At 47.0% G+C, this 14,337-nt stretch overlaps 2 long non-coding RNA genes across 3 annotated transcripts in view; one reads left to right on the top strand and one right to left on the bottom strand.

Annotated features, from left to right (window-relative positions):
- Window positions 1-609, top strand: part of LOC132452738 (uncharacterized) — an 81,079-nt gene extending 80,470 nt beyond the window's left edge. For both annotated transcript variants that reach the window (XR_009524481.1, XR_009524480.1), the window contains exon 4: window positions 449-609. This is a non-coding gene — a long non-coding RNA (uncharacterized LOC132452738). The remainder of the gene's footprint in view (window positions 1-448) is intronic.
- LOC132452739 (uncharacterized) overlaps window positions 1-14,337 on the bottom strand; it is a 101,623-nt gene that overhangs the window by 14,292 nt on the left and 72,994 nt on the right. The gene's annotated exons all lie outside the window — the stretch shown is intronic.

Genomic DNA, 14,337 nt, shown 5'->3' with positions numbered 1-14,337 from the left:
ATCTAGCTAGCTAACTAGCTAGTCCCGCAGGCACTCTCACCATTATTCACATATTGCGAAATGAGAACTTGTATATTGGGACAGTACTTTGTTATGCAAAACGTGACGTTTCACAAGGAGACGAGTGAATGTACAGAAAAGAGGCAGCTTGAGAAAGGCCCACGGGGAGACCATAGGCACATATAGGTAGAGGCTGATTGTCTGCTTCGACCCGTTGTTGACCCTCTACGTCATTGTCACAGCTGTAGAGAGGGGAGGACGAGACTCGACTCTAAACATGTACAAGAAAACGAGGGAGTTTTTCTGGATAAAAATCACTATTATAGTTAAATTTCTCTACCTTTTATTATTCATTTTTTTTTGCTCCTCATAGATCATAAACCCCAAAGTAGAAACGACTCATCGAAACCGATTGGGAAATGTTAACATCGCGGTGCATTTTATCCAGGAAAACACCATCAAATGGTTGTTAATGGGACGGTGGATCCACGGACTCTTCCGGTAGATGAGATCCCCCTGATGGAGTCCAGACGCTGGAGGGGCCGGCTGATGGAACTCCTTAGCCCTGGAGGACGCCATCTCGTGATCTCCAGATGAGATTCCCCCCAGAAATAAGTCCTACTTCGATGGGTCCAGAGTGCGGCCTAGTGAATCGAAACTAAACCTATCACACATCATCAGTGCGTTTTGCCTGTATGTGGGGCTTCAGTGCGCTAATTACTCAAATGCATTAACAATGACGACGGCTGTGCGACGTGACGGGTGGGGTGGATGCGTTGGGAGGGTTCTCTGCGTCTCCAGCTTCGGGCTGAAGGGAACCACCGCGGCGGTGAGAGCGTTGTTGTCGGCTGAGGCTGCACAGAAGTAGCTCAGTTCGGTTCAGTCAACTTTATTGTCCCAAAAGGGAAACTTGTCTTGCAGTCAGGTACACATAAAAAGCACAAGATACACAAGGACACACAACAAAGAGATAGACACATGCTAATATAAGTAAAAAATCTATCTAGTCATCAGATTCAAATACATTTACAGGTATGTGCAAAGAATTGTGCAAATTAGGCAAACGTATTGCGCTAGGAATAGCGCACTAGAACCTAAGAGCTTTCTCAGACGCTGACGGAGAAGGTTTCCTCTGCATAATCACGGTATGCCCAGGATGAATTTCCCTCGGGACAAATAAAGTGTTCTTGAATCTTGAGTGAAGCTTTGGGGTTTGACGATGATCGGAGCTCAGTGCTTTGGGTTGTGATGGCTGGACCCCTGGCGATGAGTGGGGTTCATAGCTGCAATAGCGTTGGCGTGTGGTGACGCGGTGGTCCATGCGCCTCGGAACAGAGGAAGTGGCAGCTGCTTCGGTGTTGTCCAAGGGGTGTGGCACCTCGAAGAGAAGGGTTAGAATCTGACATGTTCACAGCGATCACCGTTATTAGCTGAATGCCTGTTTGTCGCTTGCTATCATCTGCATCGACTCTCCATGAAAACAGCAGAGATGAGAATGAATGAGAAATGTGTGTGTGTATATATACACTGCATCGGTGCGCCATTGAACGGCTGCTGATTGCATGAGGTCCTGATGGGTTGAGAGATGAAGGGGAGGGACTTGGGATGATAGTGTGGGAATTAAGAATTCCCACAAAGACGTAAACTGATGGGAAATAGAAGGGGGATGGGGTCTTCCTGATTAGATGTTTGCTTAAGCTGCATAATATATGTATATCTATCATTATGAAGTGTATAGAAACAGTACAATGATAGCAGCAGCAGCAACAAGAGTCCTGGTTCTGTGTTTTAGTCTCTCTGGGGTTTAGTAAGGTGGCATTGCAGATCCCATCATCGTCGGCCCCCCGCTCGTCCACAGAAGCAGTGTAAGACGTGCCTTTGTGTGTTTTCGTTGCGACCAGAGCCCCATCAGGGTTCACGACGCAACGCGAACAAGGCTTAGCAAAGCGAGGAAAACATAAAAAGGCAGGCTTTGTAGACGAGTGGTAATAGAAGCCTGCAGTGCTGGTTTTTGATTCGCCTGGCATGGGGTCATTTCGTGGAGAACAAAAGCAGTGCTTCAGCCAACACCGCCGTATACTCAGGGGGTGGAGGGTGAGAGGAAGGAACTGAATGTATAACCAATATAATAAACATATCTTGCAGTCGGAAGATGCTAATTGGGTTGGAAATAAAAGCTTTCCTGCACGTAAAACAGAAAACTGGAGATGGTGGAGATGGCAGCTGCAGCGTCCAGCAATGAAGGTCTTAACATCGCTAGTTCTAACACGGTGTTAAATGTGTTAAGTGTGTGTGTGTGTGTACTTTTGTGTGTTGGTGTACTTGTCTACGTGTGCGTGCATTTGTGCTTGCATGTGTGCGTGTGTCTGTACATGTGTGGGCATGTGTGAGTGTGTATGTCTGTGCGTGTGTGTGCATCTGTGTGTGAGTGTTATAGTCAGGCTTCATCAGGACCCACTCATTAGCGAGCAGTATATTGTAAAACTAAAGATGAGTGCGTCACAATATGCGGCGCCACATCGCAGGCACTGGTCAGATGTCGTCACTCTTGTTCATGAAGAAACTCTCCCTCCCTCCCTCCCTCCCTCCCTCCCTCCCTCCATTACTCCCTCCCTCACTCCACCCCTCCCTCACTCCCTCCCTCACTCCGCCCCTCACTCCCTCCCTCACTACCTCCCTCACTCCACCCCTCACTCACTCCCTCCCTCACTCCACCCCTCCCTCACTCCCTCCCTCACTCCCTCCACCCCTCCCTCACTCCCTTCCTCACCCCACCCCTCCCTCCCTCACTCCCTCCCTCTCGGCTTTGAAGCTTTGTCTTCTTAAAAAAAAGACGACAGGTGCCCTGTTGTTTTATTCCCCCCCTCCTCTCCGATGTTAATCATTTACGCGCAGTCATCGTCATCGTCATCGTCATCATCATCGTCATCATCATCATCCTCACCGTGGTGTAGGTGTGGCGGTGGAACCTGCAGTGAATAATGAATGCACCAAACGAGAGGACGATGCAAAACAAAATAATTGATGACGCCCGCGTCAGTGCGTCTGATTGCCCGCTGGGTGTGTGTATGTAAATAATTACAGTGCACACAGGGAGTGCGCATAGTACAATAATTGATCATTCATTGATCAATTCAAGGGGGCTTGGCACTCTCTCGGATACCTCGTGACTGACTCTGTGTTTCCCTGCCTCCTGCTTGTCTGTGCCGTCCTCTTGGGCCGAGCCGAAAACACTCATAGCACTTTATTATCGCTCTGGAGATTATTTTGGGGAGTGCACCACTCTCTCATACGCGATAGGCCCAGAGCCACTGACCCTTAGCAGGGATACACTGTGGAACAGGTGGAACGGATGATGGGGTGGTTAGGGTGTGTTTGACTGCCAGCCTAAAGGTAATGGTAAACGGACTAGGTTTATGTGGCGCCTTTTTAACCTTTTCATTCACATACACGTTCATACACTGACGGGCGGTGTCAACCATGCTAGGGAACAGCCAGCTTGTTAGGGTCAGCTGTAAGGCAAACTTCAACACATGGCCCGGGATTGAACCAGCCTCCGCCGGCTACCAGACAACCTTTATTCCTATATCTACCTGAGCTAATGCCCTAATTGGTTCATTCCTCCGTTTACCTGTATGCATTTCTAGAGCTCAGATGCTAACCCCTACCTGCTCCTTAGTGAACTCACTATGTATAAAAACGTACATACACAGATTTATACTGTACATTCCAGTGCATGTGTTGTCCATATCTACAAATATGGTCCATATCCATAGTACTATGCATACACATACACATCTATACATTGTACATATCTGACTGTGCAGTGATAGGAGGTTACATTCCCTCAAAGAGGGAACAATAGGAGCGTAATTGTGAAAACAAACGATTCTCTGATCACAGGAGTTGTCTGCTGTGTGCTGCCGGGGTACGATTAATTATAGACTAGTGTTCATTATAGTGATTCAGGGCGGAGAGGGGGGGGGGGGGGGGGTGTTGGGAGGGGGGGTAGGGGGAATGTTCATCAATATTTAATTTGGCAACCGACGAATGACGGTTGATGGCAATTAGTAATGAACGTGGAGGCAGTGCATCAACGTCTGCGATTCGGCCAATCGTAGGGCCTTCTTGTCGAGCCATCTGGCGGCGCCGAGCCATTACGAGGTAAACAATTAATACGAAGGAGTAATAATAGAAGAAGACACAGCAGAGGTACTTGGAAACCGTACGCTCTGTACTGTTGTATTTGTTCGAGCTGCGAGTTGGATTTATAGTTGAGTCGGATGGACGGAAAGACTGACACAGTGAATAGAGATGGATGGAAAAGATGGATAGAGAGCGAGAGATGGACAAAGATGGACAGAATGTTGGATAAAGACAGATAGATAGTCAGACAGCTGGATAGATTGACGGACAGAGATAGATGCGCTGACAGGCCTAACAGTCGCTATGATGAAATGTGTTTTCTTGTGCCGAAAGAACCGGCCTGCATCAGTTAAAACAAATGCATCAAATAATAAACCGGAACCCAGGGCAAAAAACGAACAAAATGTCTCTACCTATAAAGAAGGAGCGTCAGAGTACACAAAGGTCAGGCCCTCGTCCCTCTCGCCTCCCTGGAGATTGATAGTCTCCAGTGGTATTTAGAAAACTTCCAAGGAGCAGCTTGCACAGTAGTCTGGAGTTTAGGTCCAATTATGCTTAGCCTGTACAAGTCTGCCGCCATCGATTCCTCCTCAGGCTGAACGCGCCGCACTTCACGTGGGTGTGAGTTGGCCCAGGCTCCCTCATTTCCCCCAGAAGACCGTGCAGTGAAAGGCCTTGCCTCAGCTCCTTTCTCTGACTCAGTAGCTCTCTCGCCTCTCTCTCTCTTCTCTCGGCGGCTCCAAATTAAATTACGTCCTTGTGTCAAGGGGAACTGTTTGTTTGCGTCAAGTTGCCTCTTGCCAAAGGTCAAACAAGCCCAGCCAGCATTTCTCCAAGCAGATTTACTGTTTTATTTTTTGCGTATGTCAAACGTTATTTACAGAGATCCTTACACCTTCTAGATGGGTATAGGGATGGGCCCGTCACACTAAAAAGGCCCCGATGCTACAGGCTATGCTCTATAGGCTATTGGATCGGTAGGAGATACAACATAGTGATGCATGCAAGGCTGTGGCGTTTTCAGCCCTTCAGCATGACATTTCAACTGGGTCAGGGGAAATTGAGACTGTGCTTCCCCACGATGAAGAGAAAATCAAAGGGAAGGCTGAATAAATTCAAACGTGGGGGTGTTCGGGACTACAGGAGTCAAGTCTGGGAGTCAAAAGAATGGGGAAGATGCTAGGTACGTGAAACAACACCCAGCCCTGTAGTGTCGTGGCGTGAGAGTTCTGCAGCGACCAACTGAATATTTCAGGGGGTTTTTCGGTTGTTGCTTTTTCGAGGGACCGCGAGTCGTCGTGGCGACGGCGAGAGGAATACATCAGTGTCGGGCGCGGCGGGCTAATGTGCGAACACGTGGCGGTCAGTGACACCATGAGTGATGACTGTATTATTGCACTATAACCGCAGCCTGAACTCCACAATAGCAGAGGCACGCTTCACGGACAGCTCTTTGTCAGGCGGGAGAGGATACGGATACGTCACGTAACGGTTGCTATATCCACCCCGTCGTGTTTGGGGCTTTTGGTCGAACGGGGAACGAGGAGAGAGAACCTGGAGTCTGAGAAGGTGTTTATTGATTAGAGGATTCTTCATCTGCTCGATCCGAACCTCTGAATGATATTGCAGTCCTTCAGGTAAAGGCCAGGAGGACTTTCTTTTTTTTTTTTACTCAAATCATCCAACACAATAGTGCAAACCGTTGGTATGGTGTTTAGGAAGGTATAGAATCAAACACTGGGCTTGAGAGAAGCCTCAATCCACTTCTCTGCTATGCACCCCATATATTCAGGGGTGGACTATGTTAGTGGCGGCTAGAATGGATTGTGGTGGACCACCAGACAATATGTCGGAAAAGTAAACAATAAACCTGCAGAAGATTACAATGGTCAACAGTGCTGTCAAACTGGGAGTCTATCAATTTCTTTTTTACACTAAGATATTGTAAAAATATGTTCAAATCTTTGCTATTGGTATTGAATCACAGGTATGGTATGGGTACTAGTGTCGGATTGGGTACCTACCCATCTCCACAATTGATGTGTCAGGGAGGACTTACCTGCCTCCTGAAATCAGCTCAGAGCGAAAAGTGTTCAAACTGAGTGGAGTAATGTGAAGTGATGTACTTCGGTCTGATCAGGCAACTTACAAAACAATGTGTCTAAATGTCATCAAGAAAGGGTTAAAATTAAAGCAGTTGAACAGGAAATAATTTTTTGTTGATATTAATTAGTATAAAGATAATTTACAAAGCATTTTCCTCCGTTTCTTCGAATGACATGTGTTGAAAAATATTATGTCTGGTATAATGTCTCACAAGTCAGTGTTCATCCATCAGACGCAGTTCAGTTTCATACCCGGTTATTTAGTTATTTAGCAGATACCGAGTGACTTATAGTGATACTAAGTAGCAGGTAGGGGGATGAGACATTTCAGAAACCAGGTTTTAGATTAATATCTAAATCCTACATTAGATTAGTATCTAAACCCTGGTGGCAGGCGTACTCATATCAGGGACCATGGGGTCTTTGAGTTTCTTTGCTTGGAATTTGTTTTGACGAATCATGTCGCTGTGGCAGGGATCTTTAAGCATGTAAAGGGCAAAGAAAAATTCTCCTGCAGTGGTGAACTGTGAATCGAAAGGGCCTGTAAAGATTTTAAATCAACCTCAAATAGACTCATTAAAGTTCTCTTCTGAAAGTTTCCTCCACGCTTGCATATGAGTTTACTGTGGTAGAATTTCCTGGTTATAAACAGGAAACAAGGTGTAAGTCCATCCCCTCCGGTCCTGGTTCGAGGCCTAGACTCTGTGCCGACCTGAAGTTCGGCTATAACGTATTAGGACCGCTTGAGCCAGGATTAGGGGGTTAGGTCTCTTGCTTAAGGAAGGTTTAGGCTAGGCTAAGGACTTTACGGTTGGGACCTTTAGCCACCAGACAAACTGCTGGTCCGTCTGATTGATTTGGATCATTGAGATAGTACAACAACAGAGATGGAAGTTGTAAGCTGGAGTTGGAAGCTAATGGGCTACAAAAGTGATCTCTGGTTTGAGTCGTCTGATTTGCTTTCGTCCATTTTGTACAAAGAATCATGGCAGAATTAGCTCCTGGTGGCTTATACAATGAATCAGTGGTGAACTCCAAAGGGACTTGAACGAAGACTCCTAAGACCTTTGTAACAGTTAATAATGTATAAAATGGTGGGTTAATTATTTGGGTACGTAATCAGTGACTGAGCTCATCAAGGGTGTGTGTGTGTGTGTGTGTGTGTGTGTGTGTGTGTGTGTGTGTGTGTGTGTGTGTGTGTGTGTGTGTGTGTGTGTGTGTGTGTGTGTGTGTGTGTGTGTGTGTGTGTGTTAGCGTGCGTTCTCTCTTTACGGGGAGCTGGAGGTCTCGATAACAGAGCCGGTGACCAGACAGCCGTGAAGAGATTGAGAAATAAACCATATTGGGTTGCATGTTAGCAGGGCCGATAAACTACATAAATCCCGTGCTCCAGTCCACACGCGATAACACTTTATAGAGGGGCGAATAAAAAAATAGGCGTAAGAGGGCCCCGAGAATAAAGATAATTATTTTTGATAAGGTGGGAACGGGAACCAGGCGAGGTGATAGGGAGGTTGCGGTGACTGAGTGCTATTGACACTGCGCGTCCGGCCTGCGCGTTGCCCTCAGGGGCTCTCCGCACCGTGTCGGTGGACGCGACGCTGTGACAATTTTACAGCACGTAGCTTATCTCCTAGCGTCAACTGTAAATGATACGGGCAGCTTCTTGCTGGTGATGAATGTTGCCCTTCCCTGTGCCTCCAAATCCTCATTGATAACCTCACGCCGCTATCGAAGAGCGTCCTTATAACTGTATGATTAATACCCTGCTTTCCTCCCCAACAAGCTCCGCGGGACTAAATGTTTTAGTGCGGCTCTAAAGTCAGACCTTTTACACTGATAGAAACATATCACCCATAGGAGAGGGAATAGTGTTGTTGTTTTTATTGAAAACACGCCGTTAAGGAAGACCTTTATTTTTTGCCTGCATTGTTGCTCAGATGCGGTTGTAGCTTTGCCGCCGCCGCAGGGAAGATCGTTGAGACCGTGGATTTTGCCCCAGGCGCAGCCCCCCCCCCCCCCCCCACGGCGGGTCAAGGCTGTGGGCGCCCACCTCAAGACCCCCACACCGTGCGCGGGAGTCAACCGGTGGTTGCTCCATCAATCATGGACGTAGTCGTAATCAAACTCCAGAATTATGAAAAATGGAGGCTGTCAAGCACGGTCGGCATCGGAGAGGGGGGTGAGAGGTGTTGTGGCGAGAGGTGTAGTGAGTTAGGGAGGGGAGAGAGAGAGGGAGGGAGGGAGTGGGAGAGAGACTAAGGGTGGTAGAGAGGGAGGTACAGTGTTTTGTAGCAAGATATGTAGTCAGGGAGAGCGAGGGAGGGAGGGAGGGAGGGAGGGAGGGGGTGGTTAAAAGGGGGGGAGAGTGTTCTAACGAGAGATGTATTGAGGCAGAGGGAGGTAGAGAGAGGGAGGGAAAGAGGGTGGTAGGTAGAGAGGGAGGGAGAGAGATGTAGTGGTAGAGAGAGGGGGGAGAGTGCTTGTAGCAAGAGATGTAGTGAGGGAAAGGGGGTTGAAGTAGAGAGAGGGTGGGAGAGGGGGTGGTAGGGAGAGAGGGAGGGAGAGAGATGGGGAGGTAGAGAGACTGGGTGGTATAGGGAGAAGGAATAGAGTGAGGGAAAGAGTAGTCACACTTACACAGAAAAACTTGAAGGAGACTTGGTACCAGATTACATTCCTCGCTTTATTCTGCGTTTGGGTGCCCAAGCGTCTCTTTAGCAGGATTGAGTTTCGCAGGAGTGGCAGAGAAGCAGATGAAAAGGGAGAGGTTGAATAAACGCTAAATAACTACACCTCGCACAACGCGCCGCGTGATCCCATACACTACAAGTCAGCATTTCACTTGTTATATATTCAGCGCTATTTTCCGAATTGTATTATTGTCTCTCTCTAGTACTCTGCTAAGCTAAGTATGTTTTTCGCCCATCCCTCCAGAGCAGGTGAAATAAACAATGCATCATCACACCAGGATAATGGCTTTTTATAACCTACTGCACATAGGAGGACGGAGAGGTACTGCAAATGAATATGATTTATGGTTCTGTGATTAAGCGATCGCTCGTCATAAGGGACTGGTTAGTCTGCTAGACACATTAATGATGTTGTGGTTTGCGACAGATAATTTACTTGGGAGATGAGTTGTTTTATTTTCATGTTCTTATTCAGTAGGTAAGTAAAGCCCTTTTAATATATTCCTAAAAACTAACATTTTGTCCGGAGGCTACACATGCAAGCGAGAGGACTTTGATGCAAACTGTTCTGAGCTTTCTTTATCTAGGGCAAAACCTTGCTTGGTTTCGAGTGGGGTTGGAAGACTCCCAATGAAACTGGTGCTTTGTTTTCCAATGAATCATGACTCAGTATATTTACTCTGTTTCCAAAGTGGGTCCACAGACGTGTCATTAAGGAGCAGGCGGTGGGAGGGGTGTCATCCTAAAAGGTGCCCCCAGGTGGGCCACAGATATCAGAAAGTCAAACCCCAGTATCATTCTCCTCGCAGTGGAAACCCTCAGCAACAATTGTAGCCACTTATTTGCAGTTTATTTTGTGCACAACTTACAAATGCATGACTTTAGAATATTTATGGTTTTCTATTGGGTGAGAGAACTCCAGCTTTACATGTACTCCATACCAAGTCTGGTGGAAGGACCAGGCCAAATCCCAGTGTGAATCTTAAGAAGCGACACTTTCTCTTTACAGGGATGGCGAGAAGTGAAAATATTGAATAACCATTCATTTTGGCTTCGTAACATTCATTTTAAGGCAAAAATAAAAACGGGAAAAAGTTGGATTTCTGAAGAATGAAGAAGAATAGTGATACTAAAGAGGTCATCTATTATGATATTTTTTTATATTAGTTTAACATTTGCCCTTAAGTGGCTGCTGAGCCGTGGTTATTTGGCTTGGCTTTTTCCGAGTGTGGTTTTAGACAGCCTGACCTTTGACGCATCGTAACAAATATAGAGTGCTCTTCTTATGAAAGCTTGACCTTATTCGCTGAGTGACATCATCATTTGGAGCTCTGGGGGTCAAAACTACACACTGCATACTACACACATAAACACCCATGGGTAAAAGCTACACAATACTACATAGTAAAAGCAAAGGGAATATTGTAAATAACTAACTGCTGTGACTACATATTCAGTTTATTCTCTAAAGCCCAGTAAGGTCTTTTGACGTCTTTTATAGAGGGTAGTTGGCTCTAATTGTAGCGGGGAAGGGTTACCATTTTTAATGATTTAGTTACGCCATAGATATCATAATTCCATCACACCATCCGCGAGTAAACAGCCATTAGTCTTTGTAAAGCCCATTTTAAATATTAAACTCTAGAAAAACGATTAAAGATTAAGATAATAAACAACTTTAAAGATGTGTTAGCATTTAACCTTTAAACAATGTTTTTGTATAATTTGTCTCATTCGAAGCACACAAACACATTCTCAAACAAACAAATACCGGTTATAATTAAGGACACAGAGAGGTCAAATTATAAAATATCTGTGTAATTGGCTACACCCAACCGAGCGTGTATTCCCTCTATTTCTATTCGATTAAATTCTTTCAACAAAGACATTTGTTAAAATCACAGAAATATCTCAGGAAAATTTCACCATCATCGAGGCATTTCCACCGACCAAAGCATTGTCTTAATATAATCCAAACAAGAAGGAGGAACACAAGCCTTGTGTTTATTCAAAATTGTGATAGGATTTAAAGGGATTGGACAAGACAAAAGTGCTGAATATTCCTGTTTACATCCGAAGGCCTCTCTCTCTCTCTCTCTCTCTCTCTCTCTCTCTCTCTCTCTCTCTCTCTCTCTCTCTCTCTCTCTCTCTCTCTCTCTCTCTCTCTCTCTCTCTCTATTTCTTTCTTCCTCACTCTCTGTCTTTCTCTCTGCTTTCTCTCTCTACCTTTGTCTTTGCTTCCTCTCTCACTCTTTTTTCACTCTGCTTTCTCTCTCTTACTCTGCCTCTTCATACTTCTCTCTCTCTCTCTCTCTCTCTCTCCTCTGACTATATCCAGGGCCTCCCGGACTGGTCTAAATAGCCTGAGTGTTGGCTTCTGAGCAACTCTGTAGAGATGTCTGGGCCAAGAAGAGTGTGTTTTTGCCACGGGGGCTTCTCCTGTCCACCTTGTTCTGCCTCCCCCCTGAATCATTATGAAATACTTTTTTCCCTCTGACCCAACTGTAGCCATCAACTTCGATTTTCTCAGTACTTTTTGACAGCACACACATTTTCACGCATGCACACACCCACACACACACACACACACACACACACACACACACACACACACACACACACACACACACACACACACACACACACACACACACATACATTTACACTTACATCCACACATTTACGCACACACACACTTTGGACATTTGCACCATTTCATCATCATAGAGGAAGAAAAGGGTAGTACCTGCCTCAGGTTTGAGACACACACACACACACACACACACACACACACACACACACACACACACACACACACACACAGTGTAGCACGGGTGAAACGCTAAATAAAACAAACATCCCCTCTTCCCTGTCGTAGAGGAGGATGAGGGGGGGGGGGGGGGGGGGGGGGAATATTCAGCAAGAGAGATATTTATAACCTTTTAAAAATACATCAAAACTGACCCGCGCCGAACAGACAGCATGGCGCGGTTTGAAGCAACATGTTTTAGATAACTTGAGAGAGAGAGAGAGAGAGAGAGAGAGAGAGAGAGAGAGAGAGAGAGAGAGAGAGAGAGAGAGAGAGAGAGAGAGAGAGAGAGAGAGAGAGAGAGAGAGAGAGAGAGAGAGAGAGAGAGAGAGAGAGAGAGAGATCCGGAGTGGGGAGGACACGAAAAATACAGAGGGAACCGCGAAAATAACAGGTTGCACGTTTTTTTTTTTATTTGTGTTTGAATCCCAATCTGTGATCCTGCTGGTCTTCAAAGGGCTCTGCACCCTCTTCTTCAGAGCTATTTCTCATCCAAACATGCCTCGGTAAAATCACAGCAGCTTAAGAGCGGCTTTCCCGTCGGTCGACTTCAAAGTGGGCTTACAGCGCGAGGGAGAGAGGAAGGATGACCCCGGCTGTGATAATAGAAGTACATTCACGGGCCGCTCCTACTGTAGTTTACAACAAGCCTGGACTATGAACCCACAACGCTAGAGAGGCCGACGTCCTAAAGAGTGACTGCTTTAGGATTTGGACGTGTGGTTTCGTTTTGGTTTTAAGACGAGTGGGCTGAACACAACTGATTATTCGACAGCAATTATTGTTCAGCCATCTAAAAGACGCTTGTGTCCAACCTGACTTAGAGGGCTGATCCTAGCTATCTTTGTTGTATCCAGGGAATGGGTTAACCTAGTGATTGTTTGTACTTGGCACTTGGTTCTATGAACATCCTTACTGTACCGACAGCGATATATTGTTGTTTCTCTTCCTTCTGCCAAATGTATTCATTTTAAGTCGCTTTGCATAAAAGCTTCTGCTAAAGGCCCTGAATGTAAATGCACATTTAAACACTCTAATTCAGCTGTGACGTGGAGTTGCAACAAAGAAAACACAATCCATTGAACGGCATCAAAACCTGGACACAATGATGAATTTTCTAAAGCACCAGTCCTCAAAACCTACAAACACAGACTTCACTCATAAGTTACAAGTTGTGTCAAAGTTACAATGTTAAATCAACCGCACTGGAACGTGTCAAAGTCCTTGGACGCACCTCGGGCGCTATCCGCACCCCTCCCTGCTCCACCTCCCGTTGGTGTTTTTGTCGGTTAGCGCTAATGCCTGGTGTCAGCCCTCCGTTCAAGCTGTTGTTTCCCCTCCACCATTTTAATACTGTCGCCGCGTATCACCGTCAACCTCCGCTCGCCGTTCACCACATCGATTAGCCGATTAGCACCAATTGGACGCCGGCCCTCTGTTTGGGGGGGGGGGGGGGGGGGGGGGTGAGACACAGCTGCTGTAGCCCCCTCGCCTCACACCCCTGGCTTGATCGAAATGAGCAAGGTTTAATCACCTGGAAACCAAATCACCTGCGGCCACCAAACTGTCCAACCTCCAACCCCCTCCCTTCTGCATCACCTACCCCCAGACCTTCCTCTGGTTTGGCTCACAACATGGTGGGAGGCACTGGTATCGATATAAACTGGTAGTGCTGGTGATATACACTGGAGGGAGTTAGTGGTGGGGACGTAAGTGTGGTAGAGGTAGTAGTGGTGATTTAAACTGGTAGGCTGTAGTGGTGATGATTTAAGTGTGGTGGGAGGTACTGGTGTTGGTATAAGTGTGGTAGTGGTGGTGGTGGTGTTGATATTAGTGTGGTAGTGTGATAGTGGTGGTGGTGGTGGTGGTTGTGATATAAGTGTGGTAGAGGTGGTGGTGGTGGTGGTTGTGATATAAGTGTGGTAGAGGTGGTGGTGGTGGTGGTGGTGATATAAGTGTGTTGGACTTGGGAGGTAGTGGTAGTGGTGATAAAAGTCTAGTGGGTGGTGGTGATATAAGTGTGGTGGGTGGGGGCGGGGCAGTCAGAGGGTGGATGTACCGGCTGGCCCCCTGACGGAGGTCCACGTCAGAGGGATGCCTCTCGGCTGCCCACTTAGCAGAGGCCTTCAGTCAGCCAGGGGCTGGCACCCCCCGCTGGCCTCATTAAGCCTGCAGGAGGGGGTGGAGGGCGGGGGGGGTCTCAGAGCTCACCTAGATCACCTGCTTTACTGGAAACATCAAGGTCTCGCTTTTGACCTCCTCCGCTGCAGGCACCTTACCAACTCACAAACCGTGTGTGTGTGTGTGTGTGTGTGTGTGTGTGTGTGTGTGGAGGGGGTGGCTGATGAAATACCCCTGGGCCTGGTCCTTCAGCGAACACACTTCAGACAAACTAAATAAATAAGAAAGGGGAAATGAATTTCCCCATTTACCCGAGACCCTCCTCTTCCCTCTCCTCCTACCCTCCTCTTCCCTCTCCTCCTACCCTCCTCTTCCCTCTCCTCCGAGCCGCCTCTCTCCCCTCCTCTCTCCCCTCCTCTCTCCTCTCCTCTTCCCTCTACCCCGACCCTCCTACCCTCCTCTC

The sequence above is a fragment of the Gadus macrocephalus genome, chromosome 23 (assembly GCF_031168955.1).
Source record: "Gadus macrocephalus chromosome 23, ASM3116895v1".
Taxonomy (NCBI): Eukaryota; Metazoa; Chordata; class Actinopteri; order Gadiformes; family Gadidae; genus Gadus; species Gadus macrocephalus.
The sequence above is the reverse complement of the archived record's forward strand: the minus strand, read 5'-3'. Positions and strand labels throughout refer to the sequence as shown.